The 5,000-nt window shown below is 37.1% G+C and overlaps 1 long non-coding RNA gene across 1 annotated transcript in view; it reads left to right on the forward strand.

Annotated features, from left to right (window-relative positions):
* The window catches only part of LOC144514648 (uncharacterized), a 2,706-nt gene extending 2,560 nt beyond the window's left edge, over positions 1–146 (forward strand). The window contains exon 2 of the long non-coding RNA XR_013501497.1: positions 1–146. This exon is cut by the window's left edge and continues 774 nt beyond it. This is a non-coding gene — a long non-coding RNA (uncharacterized LOC144514648).
* Positions 147–5,000: the final 4,854 nt, after the last annotated feature.

Consider the following 5,000-nt stretch of genomic DNA (forward strand, 5'->3'; position numbering starts at 1 on the left):
AAAGATGGAAGCTGTGATCATGAAATTGTAGAAATGCATTTTGTTGCTCTTTTTGACGTTATTGTTGCTATTTTGTGTCTAAGCATCATGGGAGTTGTAGTTGATCCTGAGCTGGTTGTGTTGGATGATAAAATAACTCAAACTCCTGTCTGATCGTTCCTCTGAGTCTCAGTACAGACACACACTCACACACACACACACACACACGCACGCACGCACGCACGCATGCACACACACAAATATACACACACACGCACACACACACACACACACACACACACACACACGCACACACACACACACACACACACACACAGAGACACACATACACACACAGAGACACACACGCACGCACGCACGCACACACACACACACACACAGACCCACACACACACACAGATGCAGACAGACAGCCTGATAGAAGACGTAGACATATATATATATATATATATATATATATATATATGCAGTTTCCATGGGACGGCACCGCCCACACAAGCACCTGCCAGACACAGCGACACAGACACGCGGCGGCGGCTACGTTTGCAACAACATTTTCACCGGAGGAAGAGGTGAACACTTAGAAATAAACACTAGGCAAATATGTTGTTACTGGAGCTAGTAGGCTACCATCAAAACGTGGGATATCTAATCGAAATGTGTTAACAACGTCGGGGGAAGAGGGGGTGGGTGGGAGGTAGGACTAGCACGTTAGCCCATAGCTAGCATGATGCCTTCTATTTCTAGATCTAGATACGTTTACCCGTACTTATCTGAACTAACGACATGATCACTGTCACTAGATATACAGAAAACATTGACTTTCACTCGGTGCTGTTCACTGACAGTACAAACACGTTATTAGTGGTTCTTTCCACCTGTTCCTCATCCCAGTCAGTCTCCATAGTTCCAGCACTAGGCTGAGGCTAGTCTCCTCCACGTCTCCCCAACGTGACGTCATCACCGAACTGAGTTAAAAAAACTGAAAAACGACAAAAACCGGCCTTTAACACCATTTGGAGACATTTTTAAAAATGATATACATATCTTGAGCGCTATATGTACCTTTTAATCAACAGTGGTGGTTAACCTACTACATGGGCTTTAACATAGCTCAAAAAAAAACCTCTTTGGGGCCATACTGTATCGCCATACTTTAATGTAGAAAAATACTTAAAGTGCTCATATTATACTCATTTTCAGGTTCATAATTGTATTTAGAGGTTGTATCAGAATAGGTTTACATGGCTTAATTATCAAAAAACACCATATTTTAGTTGTACTGCTCATTGCTGCAGCTCCTCTTTTCACCCTGTGTTCAGGTCTCTGTTTTAGCTACAGAGTGAGACCTCTCACTGCTGTAACATCTTTGTTGGCAGTCGCACATGCTCAGTAGCTAGGTAAGGACTACATGCTCAGTAGCTAGGTAAGGACTACATGCTCAGTAGCTAGGTAAGGACTACATGCTCAGTAGCTAGGTAAGGACTACATGCTCAGTAGCTAGGTAAGGACTACATGCTCAGTAGCTAGGTAAGGACTACACGCTCAGTAGCTAGGTAAGGACTACATGCTCAGTAGCTAGGTAAGGACTACATGCTCAGTAGCTAGGTAAGGACTACATGCTCAGTAGCTAGGTAAGGACTACATGCTCAGTAGCTAGGTAAGGACTACATGCTCAGTAGCTAGGTAAGGACTACATGCTCAGTAGCTAGGTAAGGACTACATGCTCAGTAGCTAGGTAAGGACTACATGCTCAGTAGCTAGGTAAGGACTACATGAGCTAGCTAGCTGTTTCTCCAACTTCAGTAGAACAAGGCAGGATTAGCTGGGAGACTTCTTCTAAACGAGGGAACACTTCCACCTTTGTGTGAATACCTGCAGAACAGGGACATGGAAGTAGTTCTTTTGGAGATTATGGTGAACTAGTGTGTGTTGTAGCAGTGTTTTGCCATTGAGAACGAGCTAGCATGCTAACAGTTAGCCCCCTAGCCCCCTCGTCTCAGCTAGTTTTTTCTATCTGTTGTTTTATTTCCACTGTCATCATAGGTAACATCAAATCCAAAATGTTCCCACACACCAGACTATATACAACGCTGGCGCATCCTCCAGCTCCGGGCAGCCTTCCTCATCTCTTTTTTTTATTTATTTATTTTTTTTAATTTGCAAAACTTTACAAACATGTATTATAGAATTGAACTAGTCGGCATCATACACACAGAAATAATCATTTCCAACCAGGGAACATTACAACCTTAATTAATAAAATATAAAAATATATACAAATAATAAAAAATAAAATAAAAAAATAAAAAAATAAAATATAATACAAAGGCAATATGAAATGGAATGAAGGCTATATAATCACATTTCCTTGAAAAACTCTTGCAGTACATCAGCTAAATAAATAGTTTTCTTATTATTAATAGTTTGGATTGACTCAAAAAAGTTCGAAATTCAGTTCTGAAGTGAGTAAAAGCTGGCCGACATTTAGAAAATCTCGCTTTATGGATATGAAATTTCCCTAGTAGGATTAATAATAATAATTCTATGTATTGTTTTGTTTTTGTTATCGTAATTAAGAATAACATATTTGGCTTCCAGTTTAATTTCATGTTTCTTTTGAATATTTAAATAATTTTCAATGTTTTTCCAGAACTCCACTGAATACCGACACTCCCAGAATAGATGTATAATAGTTTCTTCTTCAATCTTACAAAATTCACATTTATTATCCACAGCCGCAAATCCTGAAACTAATTTGTTAGTAGGATAAATACTGTGCAGTATTTTAAAATGTACTTCTTTCAGTTTATTAGGGATAACAAATGTGTACGGTAGAAGCCACGTTGATTCCCAGTGAATGTTAGAATATAAAGAGTCCCAAACACATTTTCCTTTTATTGTAGAAGTCATTCCTTATATGTTTATTTGTACATTTATTACTTTTAATATTGATTCCATTAACAAAGAAGGTCGGATCCAATTCTTGCAATTCCTGTCTCACAGAGAGAGACATTTCATTAGTTAGGTATAGCATTTATTACCATTTGGTATTCTTTGTGGGTGATAGGAAAGACTTTAGATCTGAGAAATTCCACATAACTAAGAAGTTGAGCTGCATCATTTTGTACGTCTGCAAGAAAGATTATATTCCTATTAACCCAGTGTCGTAGATATAAAGACTTATTTTTTCTGGTTATAAGCTCATTGTTCCATATAATAGTTCTGTGTGGAGAAACATTATGTATAAAGCATAATTTTGCAGCGTTAAGAGCCTGCTGATGAAATTTATTTTCATTATAACTGCATTGTAATACAAATTGAAGGCCTCCCATTTCTCCAAAAATGGACCGTGGAACATAATAAACATATAAAAATCCAACGATAATATCACAGCGTCAGATTCCACATATTCAGAATAATCTATTAGATCAAGAATAAGTCTCATGTTGCAGCTTATATGCCGATTAGCCATAAAGCCAGTTTGAGTTTCATTTATGATTTGACTTAAGCCTTTTTTTTAAACGTCTGGCAACAATTAGAGAAAGTATTTTATAATCTACATTTAGCAACGTTATAGGTCTCCAGTTTTCTAACAGAAAATGATCTTTATCTGGTTTGGGAAGCAATGTTATTACACCTTGCTTCAATTTGTCCCAAAAACGCCTATAACATTCAACAGGAAGACCATCCATACCTGGAGATTCTCCTTTTTTCATTTTATTTACCGCTTCATGAATTTCAAGTTTTGAGATCGGTTTATCACAATCTGATTTAAATTCATTTGTAATTTGTGGGATCAGTTCTTTAATTTTGCTGATAAATTTCTCATCCTCCGTTTGGTTATAGTGGGAACTATAGAGATCAGAATAGAAACGAGAGGTATCATTTGCTATGTATTCCGCTCACCTTCCTCTAACCATGTTGCTCTAGAGCGTATAAAGGCTCCTTTGGTCATATTAATATACAATTGGTCAACCTCTTCCTTCAGACTTGTCATGTTTAATTCTTCCTCTTCAGTAAGAGTTCCTTTATTTATTAAGGAGTTCAGTTCTGCCATAGTTTCAAGTTCTCTGATAGTGTTTCGTTTTTTCATTTCCTTACTATATTTAATAGCCATTTCTCTGATTTTAAATAAAAGAAACTCCCATTTTTGAACATTACTAAGTTCATTACAGTTGAAAATGTCACATGCAGTAGCTTCCACTGATTTCCAAAAGGCTTCATCATTCAATAGATTACAGTTCAATGTCCAGAAACCACGAGATTTCCTGGTTTGTTCTTGTGGATTAGCAAAAGTGACGACTATCAATTTGTGATCTGAAAAAGGGGCGCAGCTATGTAATGTTTCAGAAACAAAATGTAAAGTAGAGGAGGAAAATAACCATAGATCAGTTCCAGATTGTAGAGAGCCACTAACATTACTCCATGTATATTCTTTTTGATAAGGATGCAAATAACGCCAAACATCAATAACATTTAGTTGTTCACACAAATGTGATATAGGTTTAAATGTTGAGTTAGGGGAAATTCTTGCTGGTCATCTATCCATTTGGTCATCTGCTGATTCATTTAGGTCACCACCAATAATTAAATGAGTATTTAGTCTCATTATTAGTCTTCTGCTAGTTGGGTAAACATGTTTTTTGCCAAAACATTGTTATTACGTCCATATATATTGTTTAACACCAGAATTACATTATTCACTCTAAGAACCAAAATAATCCATCTACCCTCTTTAGAAAGGTGGGATTCTAACACATCTCCTTTAAATGTATTGAACAAAATAGCTGCTCCTGCTGAATGACTAGAAGCATGACTTAAGTAAATCTGACCCCCCCATTGACTTCTCCAGAATTTCCCATCATCATCACATGAGTGAGTCTCTTGTAAAAAATGAAATCTGCATTAGAGCGTCTACAGAATAGAGAAATAGCTTTCCTTTAAGATATGTTTCGTATGCCTTTGACATTGAGAGAATTCCCTTTAAGGTTAATGAA

The sequence above is a fragment of the Sander vitreus genome, unplaced genomic scaffold (genome assembly GCF_031162955.1).
Source record: "Sander vitreus isolate 19-12246 unplaced genomic scaffold, sanVit1 ctg645_0, whole genome shotgun sequence".
Taxonomy (NCBI): domain Eukaryota; kingdom Metazoa; phylum Chordata; class Actinopteri; order Perciformes; family Percidae; genus Sander; species Sander vitreus.